Below are 15,041 nucleotides of genomic sequence, written 5' to 3' on the forward strand. Positions count from 1 at the left end.
AAGTGGAAGCGTTACTTAAAGATTGTCCCACCTGTGCTATTTTGAATCCCCACACTCGCCCTGAACCCCTACGGATGAATGAGTTGCCTCAACACGCATAGGACGTAGTGGCCATTGACTTCTTTGGGCCTATGGCGGTGGACATGTACTGGTGGCAGTGGACGAGCACTCCAGGTACCCGTACACACAGATAGTGACTACCGCAATACCCATTATAGTACCACAGGGAAAACACCATTGGAAGTCATGTTTGGACGTAACGTCTGCCCCACACCACGCTGCCTGAGGAAAGGTATTCACTTGATCATGAAATGAGAGAGCAAGATGCTCATGCCAAGGCAACCATTAAGCACTATGCAGACGGGAGACGAAGGCCCCGGGAGGCGAACATTAATGCAGTTGACACTGGTGTTGCAAGACAACCTTGCACGCTTAAGCATACTGCGGCCTTCAGAATAACTCCTGTAACCATTACACATGTAAATGGATTGTTGATAACAGCTGAGGACGGACAGTGGCAAATAACCAGAAACTCCTCACATTTTCCCTTAAATGACAGACGGAGAAAGGTGGCTGGAGGAGGTTGCAGTATAAGGTCGTGATGAGCTTTATGATGGTGATGGAGAAGAATCTGAGGGTGAGTGTTGAAACCCGCCTGAACATTCCAGCCCAGGGAACAGGATGGAGGTCCCCGCGGGCGACCCCAAAAGGGACAGGACTCGGACAAGGAAATTGATTGAAGCTTAAGCTCATGTTTAAAAAGGGGGGGGTTGTAATGTTATACGTGAGATGTCACTTGGATGGGCGGGCGCCGGAAGGCGAGCAGGGTGGGCGGAAAGGGAGGAGCCAGGTTGGAAAACACAGTTCATGATTAGAACGCTAGTAATAAAGGTGCATTGGAAAGTAGCTTGTGTCCGCGCCTTATGTGCATCCAGTGGTGCTGTGTGGTGAGCTGCTCCTGACGTCCACAATTCCAAATTCACAAATGACTAATGTATGAAAGAGGGCTGCCCAGAGCATTTTTGCACTGCAGCACAGCCCCCCCGAGAAATGCGTAGGTCACCTTTGTGAATTAGGTTACCTGTGAAATTCTTAAAGTGGTGCAAGCAAGAAAAATTCACATCTTCTGGCTCTTTTAGTTGCACCACTTTATGAGAAATTGGCTCCAAATCTTTTGAAGTCAGAGATTTCAACGCTTAAATACAAATAAGAAAGATGATGACATATTTTTAGTTAATCATTACAGAACTGTATGTAACAAGTAAAAAAAAATATATATAAAAGTTTATTCTGGCACTATACAATATTACAAAAAAGGGTAGAAGGCACTCCTCTCCAGAAGGAACATGGCATGATAACCTGTTCTGAGATGAGAGTTTCACGTGAATGGGGTTGTTGTTGGTACTCTTGTTCAGAGAGGAATTGCCATAGCATTTCGGTGCTGGACTGTCCATGTGTGCGGGAAGAAGACTGATATGCAAATGGATATTTCCCATCTGTGAAAGGTACAGTGAGCAAAAAGCGTGTGCTGCAAACTCTCATCTCAGAACAGGTTATCATGCCATGTTCTTTCTAGAGAGGAGCGCCAGCTACCCTTTTTTGACTATACAATATTACACAGTGAGGTTTCTATTGAAAGGAACACGTCAAAGGTTCATTCAATTAATAGACAAAGTGCATACATTAAATACTTAATGTGACAAGATCTCACACAGAGGTAAGTGTAGTTTAACTGTTTATTGTATGGACCCCAAAGGCTGGCAGCCACCACCGGAGGATCCAGGAACCAACTGGCCCATATGGAATGTTGATGCCTGAACAGCCATCAACACTCCACACGCGCCTGGATATATTCCAACATATCTTCTTCTCTTGCATAACAAAAACAACAACATTGACAGAAGTGCAACATAAAAAAACATCTTAAGCTAATGGTGAAAAACATAAGCAATATAGAATATAACTTACCATTCAAACTAGAACATCGGTATGTCACGTAATGCAACATTTAAATAGTGCAGCTCCTAACAAATGTAGCCTAAGTTTTATGGGCGGCCCACACCGCCTAGGGAGACGCCCCACCCCATGCCCCACTTCAGCTTGCCGAAGAGGAACAATCTGAGTTTCCAAATCCAGACCTGTACTTGAAGAGCAAGCAACATCCTCTTCACGTCTGTGCACCACACCTTGGAAGCCAACAGGATCAAAATCCAAAGCAACATCCTGAGACTCCCACATTCAAATCTGCACCTGAAGCACCAGCACTCTTAACTCCATCCACCACCACACGTATCTTACTCCAAACTGAGCCATCCTCCGATTGCATATTACACCCTAACCAGTCTTTACAACCCTCCTTGGAGGCAGAAACGTGCTATTGCCCTTTTGAACAAACCTAGGATTTCTAATGTATACAGTATCCCCAGGCCTAACCTGCAACACCTTCCTGGACTTCTGAGAAAATACCATGGCTTCCTGGCGGGCCAGAATACTGCGATGTATACCATCCAGATCCACCTCACATGGCCCTCCACCGCCCAAAGCCAAAGTTCTCAACAAGGTCCCTGCCTTTCTGCCCCTCATAAGTTCAAAAGGAGACTTCCCCGTGACCCCCGAAGGAGTCCTGCGATAAGCAGCCAAATACTGTTAACACTTCCTGCCAATCCAAACCGTTAGCCAAAGCCAATTGTATGGCAGACTTAATAGTACCATTCGCCCTCTCAACCAGGCCATTGGCGCATTGATTATATAAAGCCGTCCGATGATGGGAGATGGCATGTTGATCCAGAAATTCTCTCATGGCTCTGGACGTGAATTGCACGCCATTATCTGTCACTAAGCTGGCCGCTAACCCTTCTCGGACAAACATTTTCCTCAAAAAAGCAATAACCGTCTCAGTGGTGATATTTCCAAACGCAGCCACCTCAATCCACCTAGACGTATAGTCCACTAAAACCAACAAATATCTACACTCAGGCTGAAGACATTCAAAGGGGCCCATGATATCCAAAGCCAATTTGGTCCATACCTGTTTGGGAACATCAACAGGATGTATTGGTTGGGGATGCAATACCTTGCTTTTATCGGTGATGGAACAAGCCTGACAATCTTTCACCGCCTGTTCAACATCCTTGTCCATCGACGGCCACTAGCAATCTTCCCCAAGTCTCCTCTTGGTCAGAGAACGACCCAAATGCCCAGCATGCGCCAATTCCACAATCTTGCCTCTGAGACTGACGGGCGGTATTAACTTGACACCTCTGGAAACACCCCAAGGACCCACAGCCAATTCATGCAATACCTAGGAATAGCCCATCCCCTCAGGTCTGTCCTTAATGGCCTGCCAGCCTCTGATGAGACCTTCCCTGATCCACTTCAATTCAACATCCGCCTCAGACTCAACACCCCACAACGACTTCTCCACCGCAGATGCAATATAAGCAACTTGACACCCTTGCAAGTCCTCCTCTTTCTCCAACACTACTTGATCCTGACTGTCTCCCTCCACCGTGGGCAAACGGGACAAACAGTCCGCCACCACATTGAGCCTTTCTGGAAAATATTGCAAGGTGAAATTGTAACTCAACCGACCACCTCGCAATCCTTGGGGATACTGCCACCACACCTTTGGTAGAAAACACCTGGACTAAAGGCTTATGGTCCGTCCTGACTATATACGGAACACCCCAAAGAAATGTCCTGAAATGCTTCGAAGCCCACAGCACCGCCAAAGCATCCCTTTCTATCACCGAGTACCTGCACTCCACCTCTCTCAGGGTCCTCGAGGCAAAAGCCACCGGCTTCCATTCACCATCCAACCATTGTTCTAGCACCGCACCCAAACCCACATCACTCGCATCCACCGTAAGTACACTTTTGTTTTTTGGATCAAAAGATCTCAGGCACGGAGCATTTTCCACATCTCTTTTAACCAGCTAAAATTCTGCCCCACACTCCTCGGACCACACAAATCTGGCCGACCTCTTCATCAGGGCCCTCATGTCCACCGTCTTTTCAGCATAGTTAGGTATAAATTTAACATAATACTCTGCAAGACCCAGGAAAGCCCTCAGCTGATCTTTATTGGCTGGAACAAGTGTGTTCCTCATAGCCTGCACCAATTCAGTCTTAGGGCTAACACCCTTCGAACTCAGTTTACGGCCTAAATAGGTAACTTCAACCACACCCACCTGACATTTGGCAAGCTTGACAGTCAGACCCTTCTCTTTAAGAATTCGTATCACCTTCCTGACCCTGTGTTCCACCCTACTACTACCCCACACCAAGATGTCGTCCTGAAAATAACTTACTCCGGACACTGCACCAAACATTTCCTGCATCAAACGCTGGAATACTGCAGAGGCCGAAGCAAGCCTGAATGGCATGCGACAAAAACGGTATGCCCCAAAAGGAGTCACGAATGACGTGAGAGGCCTGGAGTCAACGTGCAAGTCTATCTGATGATATGCCGTAGACAAATCAAAGGTTGAAAAATACTTAGCATCCCCCAATGTCAACAACAATTTGTTAATGTTAGGCAAGGGGTGCCGATCTACCCAAATGCTGGAATTCAGCTCCCAGAGGTCCACACACATTCGGATACCTCCATCACCTTTCTTGACCAGGACCACGGGAAACAACCACTCTGACGACTCAATAGGTTCAATTATGCCTGCCATCTGTAATTTGACCAACTCAGCTTCCAATCCTTCCCTGGCCGACACCGGCACTCTTCTTACCTTGTGTACCTTAGGTAAAACACCCCTCTTCAAAACAATGCGATGGGCAAAACCTTTGAGCTTACCAAGGGTATCGGAAAATACTTCCAGAAACTCAGCCATAAGCAAAGCTGGAGTAACCATGGTACTATCCTCACCTTCTTCTGCAATACTGGAGGACAGGAACCTCCTTACCGGGATGTATTTGCATGCCCAAAGCGGCCTGCTCCTCCCAACCCAGCACACTAGTGCCCTTGGACGCCACATACAGTTTACCTAGAGCCCGCCTACCATTGAACGAGAAATTGAACCAACGGTAGCCCAGCACATCAATGGGGTTCTGCCCATAGGCACACGGCTTGATGTCCGAAGCAAGTAAAGCTGAAATTTGCTTTCCCAAATCTCCACAATATACTTCTGGAGCCACCAAAGTGTAAGGTGACCCTGAATCGACCAACGTATCCACAGGATGATCATCAACTAATACATAGACCCAGGGGCCCTTGCGCACATTACCATCCACACGCAGAATCACTCCCTGCTCGGGTCTACCGCCCGAGACACTCGCTTGCAACAGTGCCGACTCATCTGTAGTCACATTAGCCACCACCTGCACTTTACACATGCGTGCGTAATGGCCCATTCGTCTACATTTCCTGCATTCAACATTGCTAGCAGGGCACGACTTGGAATCAGCTACATGGCTGGACCAACCACAATTTTTACAATGTTTACACTTAGACCCCCTAACCCCTTGACCAGTAGATTTATCAACAACTTTTTTGTTCTTTGGCATCACCGCATGAACCACATCCCTAGACCCGTCTCTCTCAGTAACAATCTGCACACTTGTTCTAGATGCCTCAACTGCCCTTGCAATCTCCAACACCTTATCCAAGGGTGGGTCGCTCTCAATCCTCAATCTTTCTCCGATTTTTTGATTAGAGGTTTTCATCATAATTTGATCCCTGATGTGTTCATCCAAATTACCAGAAAACCCACATGTGGCCAGAAGCGCCCGTAACACTGTACCATATGCATCTATGCTCTCTGTTGATCCTTGTGCCCTAGAAAAGAATTTATATCGCTCCAACACAACATTAACCCTTTTACCCAAATGAATTTGCAGCTTCTTTAAGGCAGTCTCATATGCACTTATGACCATCTCTCCCTCACCGCCACCTGGAACCATCACATTCTCTCCAGGAGGTGACGAAAAACCCTCAACCCCAATACAGTTAAGAAGTGCAGCCTCCTTCTCATCATCAGTGAACTTGGCCCCACCTGCAGCCCTCAAATACACTTTGAAGGCATCCACCCACTGATCCCATGGAGCAATAGGTTCACCAGGGTTTGGCAAGAAGGCTGGGAGGAGGCCTCGCAGCTGTATGCAACATGTGTAAGTGAGTGTACCACAATCCAGACCCAATAGTTTGCAGATCCCAAGTAACTGCAAAAAAGTACTCTCCTTGCAACAACAAAACAGGATCCCCTTCCCTGATCACCAGTCAACACATGAGGACGTTTCCCATCAATGAATGTCACCTTGTCTCAGCAACACAGAAAAATGTAAACTGCAGTACCAAAATATGCTAGGACAGCACCAACAAAGTCACAGTACAGCACGCAATCCTCAAATTGTGAATCCGTGAAGGAGATGCTCCTGTAAACCGCACCGGCGATGGTAGAAGCAAAAACCTAACAGTCCACAGTAACTATGTCCAAATTGCAGCCAGAAATAAAAGGCTGTCAACACTGCTACACGGTAAGCAGCCCTCAGCCACCACTCAGTGCGAAGTAACGCCCTGAAACCACAGGACGTTGTCAGCCGCAGCAGCTACAGCCGCTTCTCCTCCAACGGACGCGGACTCAGGAGAGTTGGCTCCGCCCCTTGGACGGCAGCGCCAAGTGGCTTAAAGCAGCAAAGCGGAAAGAGGAAGAGAGGCTGGCCGCGTTTCCGGACTGCTTCTTCGGCCGCTCTCTCTCGCTCCGCAGGCTGGGCTCCAATCCAGCCGCTAGAGACCACCACAAACGCCACACAAGTCCCTCCAAGGCCGGCAACAACCTGCACGGCCTTCGGATGACGGGGCAGGGCAGCACACATCCACGGAGGGGCCCGCCAGCAGCCCTCCGGTGCGTGGGGCACCTCCAATCCTCTCTCGCTGTGCAGAACAGGCCAACCGCGGCGGCCCCCGCACTGGCCAGCGAGCACACGGCCAGGCAGCAGCGACCGTCTGCCGCACAAACGACAGCAGGGGCAAGTAGACACACGCGTGGAGCCGGATGGGGTCCACACAGATCCTCGTCGCCAGTGACATGATCTCACACAGAGGTAAGTGTAGTTTAACTGTTTATTGTATGTACCCCAAAGGCTGGCAGCCACCACCGGAGGATCCAGGAACCAACTGGCCCATGTGGAATGTTGATGCCAGAACATCCATCAACACTCCCCACGCGCCTGGATATATTACAACATAATGCTAGCAGAAAAATGTACAGATGAGGTACTGTTTACTCTTTGGGTTAAATTAAAAATATATCAGTTTCTTTTTGCAAAATAGACAGCACTGCAGAAAAACAAGTTAAATACGTTCAGAAAACGTACCTTGTTTATATCTGAACACAGCAATTTAAACTATGTGGTTTCCAGCCAGCCTGCACTCTTTCAGTCACTGAAAATAAGTCCCCAGTATTACGCCCTCTAATTACCCTTCGCACAGATAGTTGGAAGCAAATGCCAGAGGAGCACATGCATAGCCTGTTTTTCAAAGGGTGAGGAAGCCATGCTGAATTTTCTTGTGAGCCCGTATTAGTTTCCCATGTTGGAGATCTGCACGCAAGGCGCAGCTCATATTTGTGGAGAGGATCCATCATATAATGTACCAACCCCACACCCATCCAGTCAGAAATGTGGAGGGGAATATGTCCCTCTACCTTCCCCTGACAAGGGTTCCTTGTGGGTAGGAGCCAGCATCTCTTAATACTGCAACAACGGACCTCTGGGTGGTGCAGCTGAGGACCAAGTTGCCCTGTACAGAACTTATAAAGTGCAGGCGAAGGCAGGCGTAAGCAGTTTGGAGTGGAATTTTCCTTGCCTGCAAGAATTTGAATTTAGAATTTAAAAAAGGAAAAGTACCGGAAACCTAACAAAAACACGGCTGTTAAAATTACTCTAACGGACATGGAGCCGATTAAGAGCTCTGACGGGTCTAATCCACACCAGCTAATGTAGGATGGGTCGCGCACATAAACTAGGGTTTGGCGGGTGTACTTCTCTGCCCCTTCAAATTTACCTGAATTATGGGCACCCGTAAAAGATCGATTCAAGCAGCCTGCTCAGAACAGTGTGCAGATTAATTTTCACTTCCTCCCCGGATAGGTCATGTGCCGAAGTGGTGAAAGAAAGAGGCAGGAGGTGGGGCCGTGGGACAGCCGCACAACTTTATTTCTCGGCTGGTAACTTCAAGGTAGCGACTAGTTCTAATCCGAGAAACGGACCATAGGAAGACGGCCCACCCTTCTTCACGTGACTTATTACGTCATCATTGTAATTGTTCCGGAGCAATTTTAGCGCTGAGCGGGAAGCAGGAAGGCTGTGGCTGCCGGTGCAAGTGGGCATTTTCTTCGGGATATCCGAACGTTTCTGCAAGAACCTGGAGCTCCGACTTCGTCTTGCCCCTCGTCACTTTTTCGAGCGGGAAAAGGGAAGGCACTGGCTGCCAGGCTGCAGGAGTAACATCAATCCGTGTGCTCTTGGCTGACTGAGAATAAAGGTGCATTTTCGTCGGGAAACCGTGAAGGTTCCTGCAAGACTCCAGATTGAGAAGTAGAGCGGAACATTACATTTACTTTAAAAATCATGTTCAGCTTAGTTCTGGTGGGAGGGATAGGGACACTGTGGTGTGGGTCTGGGGGAGGGATAGGGACACAGTGGTGTGGGTCTGGAGGGATAGGGACACAGTGGTGTGGGTCTGGAGGGAGGGTTGGGGTACATTGGTGTGGGTCTGGAGGAGGGTTGGGACACATTGGTGTGGGTCTGGAGGGAGGGTTGGGGCACATTGGTGTGGGTCTGGAGGGAGGGTTGGGGTACAGTGTGGGTCTGGAGGGAGGGTTGGGGCACAGTGGTGCAGTTGTGGAGGGTGGGTTGGGGCACATTGGTGTGGGTCTGGGGGGAGGGATAGGGACAGTGGTGTGAGTCGGGAGGGACAGGGACACAGTGGTGTGGGTCTGGAGGGAGAGTTGGGGTACTGTGGTGCGGGTTTTGAAGGGGCACAGTAGTGCAGGTTTGGAGGGAGGGATAGGGACCCAGTGGTGTGGGTCTGGAGGGAGGGATAGGGACAGTGGGGTGGGTCTGGAGGGAGGGTTGGGGACACAGTGGTGTGGGTCTGGAGCAATGGTTGGGGCACTGTGGTGTGTGTCTGGAGGGAGGGATTGGGACACAGTGGTGAAGTTCTCGAGGGAGAGTTGTGGCACAGTGGTGTATGTCTGGAGGGAGGGTTGGGACACATTGGTGCGGGTCTGGAGGGAGGGATAGGGACACAGTGCTGTGGGTCTGGAGGGAGGGTTGGGGTACAATGGTGTGGGTCTGGAGGGGGGATAGGAACACAGTGGTGTGGGTCTGGAGAGAGGGATAGGGACACATTGGTGTGGGTCTGGAGGGAGGGTTGGGGGCATATTGGTGTGTGGGTCTGGAGGGAGGTATGGTGGCATGTTGGGGTCTGTAATGGGTGGGGGCACATTGGTGTCGGTCTGAAAAGGTATGGGGCATCTGTTGGTCTGGAGGGTGGCATGGGGCACATTGGTGTGGGTCTGGAGGGCGTAATGGGGGCATCTTGATGTGTGGATGTGAGATCATTGGGGTCGGCAATGGATGATAGCACATTGGTGTCGGTCTGGAACATGTATGGGGCGTCTTTTGGTCTGGAGGGTGGATTGGGCATCCTGGTGTGGGTGGGATGGGGACATCTGTGTGCATCTGGAGGGTGGGGTGGGGCATATTGGTGTGGGTCTGAGAGGGAGGGATGGGGCACATGGGTGTGGGTCGGTAGGGATGGGGACATTGTTGTGGGTGTGAAGGGAAGCATAGGACACAGTGGTGTGGGTCTGGAGGGAGGGTTGGGGCACAGTGGTGTGGGTCTGGAGGGACAGTTAGGGCACATTGGTGTGGATCTGGAGGGAGGGATAGGGACATAGTGGTGTGGGTCTGGAGGGAGGGATAGGGGCATAGTGGTGTGGGTCTAGAAGGAGGGATATGGACTGATGTGGGTTTGGAGGGAGGGATTTGGACACGGTGGTGTGGGTCTGGAGGGAGGGTTGGGGTACAGTGGTGCAGGTCTGGAGGGAGGGTTGGGGCACATTGGTGTGGGTTTGGAGGGAGGATTAGGTTACAGTGGTTTGGGTCTGAAGGGAGGGTTGGGGTACAGTGGTTTGGGTCTGAAGGGAGGGTTGGGGTAAAGTGGTGTGGGTCTGGAGAGAGGGATAGGGACACAGTGGTGGGGGTCTGGAGGGAGGGTTGGGGCATATTGATGTGGGTCTGGAGGGAGGGATTATGGCATATTGGGGTCTGCAATGGATGGGGGCACATTAGTATCGGTCTGAAAAAGGTATGGGGCATCTGTTGGTCTGGAGGGTCGCATGAGGCATATTGGTGTGGGTCTGGAGGGAGGGGATGGGGGCACATTGGTGTGGGTTGGATGGGAGGGATGGCAACATTGGTCTGTGGGAGGGATGGTTCATCTAGGTGTGAGTCTGGAGGGCGGGATGGGGCATCTTGCTGTGTGGATGGTGGGATCTTGGGACCTACAATGGATGGTAGCACATTGGTGTCGGTCTGGAACAGGTATGGGGCATCTGTTGGTCTGAGGGTTGGATTGGGGCATCCTGGTGTGGGTGGGATGGGGACATCTGTGTGCATCTGGAGGGTGGGATGGGATATTGGTGTGAGTCTGAGAGGGAGGGATGGGGCACATGGATGTGGGTCGGGAGGGATGGGGACATTGTTGTGGGTGTGATAGGAGGCATAGGACACATTTGTGTGAGGCTGGAGAGAGGAACGGGTGCTCATTGGTTGAGGGAGGGATTGGGGCATCTCATCTTGCTCTGTGGAGGGAGGATGGGGCATCGTGGTATGGGTCTTGAAGGGATTGGGCATCCTGGTGGAGTCTGGATCGGAGGGGGGCATCGTTGATCTGGACTGGAGGGACAGAGCATATGATGGTGGCATGTCAGGGAATGATGGAGCATGTGGGTCTGAGTGAGGGCTGGAGTACTCTGTTGGGAAGGAAGGGGGGCACCTGGGTGTCAATGGAGGGATGGGGTATTTATGTCTAGAGAGAAGGTTGTTGGTTAATGGGAGGGGTGGGAGCATGTGTGTGTCGAAGGAATGGGGTAATCAGGTGTGGGTATAGAGAGAGGGCTGATAGCACCATCTGAGTGTGAGTCTGGAGGTAGGGGTGAAGCATATGGGTGTGGCTCTGAGAGGTGGAGCTTCTTGGTGTAGGTATGGAGGGACGGATGTTGGTGTCTATGTGTGGGTTCGGAGGGAGGGATGTGGCATTTGAATCTCGAACATGTGTTTGGAAGGAGAAATGGGGCATTTGAGTGTATATTGGGACATGTAGGGCTGGGGTATCTGCTTGTGAGTGAGGGCATGAAGGATCATTAACAGCAGAGCAGCTGGAGGGAGAGCCGCAGGCCCGACCTCGAGTGCATCCCAGACATGCACACCCACAGCCCAGGGCACCTCTCGCAGAGCAGTCCAGGGTGCGTGGGCAACCTAGCTCCGGGTAGCATGGATTCCCTTCTACTGTAGGGGGGTTTGCGACCCAGCAGATGGACGGCGACGCCTGGCAGGGTTGGGTTAACCTGCTGGGCATGTCCCCAACCACGCACCGCAAAGGGAGCCCTGCAGGGCCCCCTCTCCTCGCAGAGCCGGCTTCTGCGCTGGCAGGGGGCATGCACTCCACTCTTTGACCTGCCAGCGGGTGGACATCAGGGAAGCCCTGAGTGGGGGCAGCCGGAAGCCGAGGGAAACCTGACTGCTCTCGAGGTGCGCCCCTAGGCAGACAGAAGCCCAGCACGCCAGGCACGAGCCCTGAGCCATAGCGCAGTAGGCTTACTCCACAGGCAAGCGTTGAGGTTTCAGCTGCCCACATCTGTGGGCGAGCGATGGCCAGGTCTGTTGGTACAGCGGGTGACCGTCCCTCTTGCCCAGGTACCTGGAGCTTGGCCGTGTGCGGCCTGGCTGGGCTTTGAAGACTCTAGCGGTCCCACCCAACCCCCTGCCTGTGCTGTCTCTGGCCTGCCTCGGCATCTGTCCCATAGCCCCCCTCCCTCAAAAGGAGAGCGCAGGGGGTCTGGGAAGGAAGAGTGAATAGGGCGGGGTGGGCTGGTGGCAGAGCGGCCTGCATTCATCCGCCTGGGAAGCACCATGCTGCTGCAGCAGCTGGCAGGCTTCTTTGGCTGAGCGCCTGGATTATTATTTATTTTTTTAAACCACAATGGTCTCGGCCAAGTTAGGCAGAGCGCTGGGCTGTGCGCTGCCTCCCCCCGTCCTCTCCTGCACCGGCAGGATCAGGCTGACGGCTGGAACAAAAAAAGTTGCCTGCGACTCCTCTTGGCAGTGGATCACTCTTCTTGCGCGTCGATGAAGAACGCAGCTAGCTGAGAGAATTAGTGTGGATTACGTGACACATTGATCAACACTTGGAACACACCATGCAGCCCCAGGTTCCTCCCGTGGCTACGCCTTGTCTGAGGGTTGCTTGTGCATCAATCTCCCCGGGGTTCCCTCCCAGGGGTGTGGCTGGGGCTATCGCAGGGACCCCGTTTCCTTTGTCCCACTAAGGTCAGACCCCAATCAGCGCCATCGCAGGATCCCTGGATCTGGCACGCAGGCTCATTGCCGGTGCGTCCCAGGCTCCCCAGTTTCCACCCCTCATGCAGGTTTCGGGAGGGCCCAGGAGGCCGGCGCGCCCCGGATGTGGTGGCGGCAGCAGGCCTTAAAAAAGCCTGGCGCACCTACCCGGGGCACCTGGCCTTGCTGTGTGTGGCTGTCTGTGGTGTCCCACGGCTTCCGGCGCAGGATGGCCATGGAGCGCGGGGCTCGCGACCATGTGGGCTTCGGCTGCAGATCGGGACAGTGCACACACAGCTGCGCCAGAGGCACAGGGCTGGGACAACCCACCGTACGTGCCTGAGTCCAGCTACCCCGAGCTTTGTGCTCCCCAACCCACCCCACCCCCGACTACGGCCTCAGATGAGACCTGGCGACCCGCTGAACTCAAGCTTATTACTAAGCGGAGGAAAATAAACTAACCAGGATTCCCTCAGTAATGGCGAGTGAAGAGGGAAGAGCCCAGCACTGAATCCCCGTTCAGCGGCAGGTGTGGGAAATGTGGCGTACAGAAGACTGACTCTCCGGCATTGCTCAGGGGGCTCAAGTACGTCTGATCGAGTCTCATTCCCGGGAACAGTGTTAGGCCGGTAGCAGCATCTGGCACGTTCGGATCAGGTCTTCTTGGAGTCAGGTTGCTTGGTAATGCATCCCAAAGCACATGGTAAACTCCATCTAAGGCTAAATACGGGCACAAGGCCGCTGGACTGGGAGGCCCACAAAGGGTGCCACGGGTCTGAGGTGATGTTGGTTAACCACCAGACCTGTCTTGAAACACGGGCCAAGGAGTCTAACATGTGCGCAAGTCGGAGGGCCGAATGAAACCCTGTGGTGCAAAGAAAGTGAGGGCCGGCGCGTGCCGATTGTGGTGGGATCCCGTCGTGGTGGGAGCACCACTGACCCGTCTTACCCGCTCTGTCAGGGAGATGGAGCATGATCGTGTGTGATAGGACCCGAAAGATGGTGAACTAGACCTGGTGGAGGTCCGTAGCAGTCCTGATGTGTAAATCGGTCATCCGACCTGGGTATAGGGGCGAAAGACTAATTGAACCATCTAATAGCTGTTTCCCTCCGGAGTTTCCCCTCAGGATAGCTGGCGCACAGAAACCCCAGTTTTATTGGTAAAGTAAATGATAAGAGGTATTGGGGCAAAAATGATCTCAATCTATTCTCAAACTTTAAACGGGTAAGAAGCCCAGCTCGCTGGTGTGGAGCCGGGCATTGAATGCAAGTGCCCAGTGGGCAACTTTTGTAAAGCAGAACTGGCGCTGCGGGATGAACCGAATGACGGGTTAATGCGCCCGATGCCGACGCTCATCAAACCCCAGAAAAGGTGTTGGTTGATATAGACAGCAGGACAGTGGCCATGGAAGGCGGCAGATCTCCAAGGTGAACAGCCTCTGGCATTTTGGAGCAATGTAGGAAAAGGAAGTCAGCAAGTCAGATCCGTAACTTCGGGATAAGGATTGGCTTTAAGGGCTGGGTCGGTCAGGCTGGGGTGCGAAGCTGGGTTGGGCGCCCGCCGCAGCTGAATGAGGCGCCTCACCCCTGCCTCCCCTCGGGGGCGTGCTGACTCTGGATGTGAGCCGGGCCCTGCCTGTGGATCGCCCCAGCTGCGGTGGACGCCTCTCTGTTCCCCTCCCGGGCCTCGGGGCCGACGTACTGCTTCGAAGCCTAAAAGCTGACTTAGAACTGGTGTGGACCAGGGGAATCTGACTGTTTAATTAAAACAAAGCATTGCGAAGGCCTGCGCTGGGTGTTGATGCAATGTGATTTCTGCCCAGTGCTCCGACTATCAAAGTGAAGAAATTCAATGAAGCATGGGTGAACGAACGGCGCGAGTAACTATGAGTCTCTTAAGGTAGCCAAATGCCTCGTCATCTAATTAGTGACGCGCATGAATGGATGAACGAGATTCCCACTGTCCCTACCTACTATCTAGCGAAACGACAGCCAAGGGAAACGGGCTTGGCAGAATGAGCGGGGAAAGAATACCGGTTGAGCTTGCCTCTAGTCTGGCACTGTGAAGAGACATGAGAGGTGTAGGATAAGTGGGAGGCCCTTGGGCCGCTGGTGAAATACAACTACTCTTATTGTTTTTTCACTTACCCGCTGGGGTGGGGGGTGAGCCCCATGGGGCTCTCACTTCTGGGGCCGGCCGTGCACAATCTGCTCCGGGGACAGTGGGAGGTGGGGAGTTTGACTGGGGCGGTACACCTGTCAAACGATAACGCAGGTGTCCTATGGCGAGCTCAGAAACCTCCCGCGGAGCAGAAGGGCAAAAGCTTGCTTGCGCTCGATTTTTTTTCAGTATGAATACAGACCGTGAGAGCAGGGTCTTGGGATCCTTCTGACTTTTTGGGTTTCAAGCAGGGGGTGTCAGAAAAGTTACCACAAGGAAAACTGGCTTGTGGTGGCCAAGCATTCAT

At 52.3% G+C, this 15,041-nt stretch overlaps 1 protein-coding gene across 4 annotated transcripts in view; it reads right to left on the reverse strand.

Moving 5' to 3' along the window:
* Nucleotides 1-8,222, reverse strand: part of LOC138521176 (ubiquitin carboxyl-terminal hydrolase CYLD-like) — a 2,059,174-nt gene extending 2,050,952 nt beyond the window's left edge. For 2 of the 4 annotated variants that reach the window (XM_069633781.1, XM_069633782.1), the window contains exon 1: nucleotides 8,012-8,221. The gene's annotated coding sequence lies outside the window, so the exon portion shown is untranslated. Of the gene's footprint in view, nucleotides 1-8,011 lie in introns of all 4 variants that reach the window. The other 2 variants (XM_069633784.1, XM_069633783.1) reach the window with 2 other exon arrangements.
* Nucleotides 8,223-15,041: the final 6,819 nt, after the last annotated feature.

The sequence above is a fragment of the Ambystoma mexicanum genome, chromosome 13, assembly GCF_040938575.1.
Source record: "Ambystoma mexicanum isolate Mex_15411 chromosome 13, UKY_AmexF1_1, whole genome shotgun sequence".
Taxonomy (NCBI): Eukaryota; Metazoa; Chordata; class Amphibia; order Caudata; family Ambystomatidae; genus Ambystoma; species Ambystoma mexicanum.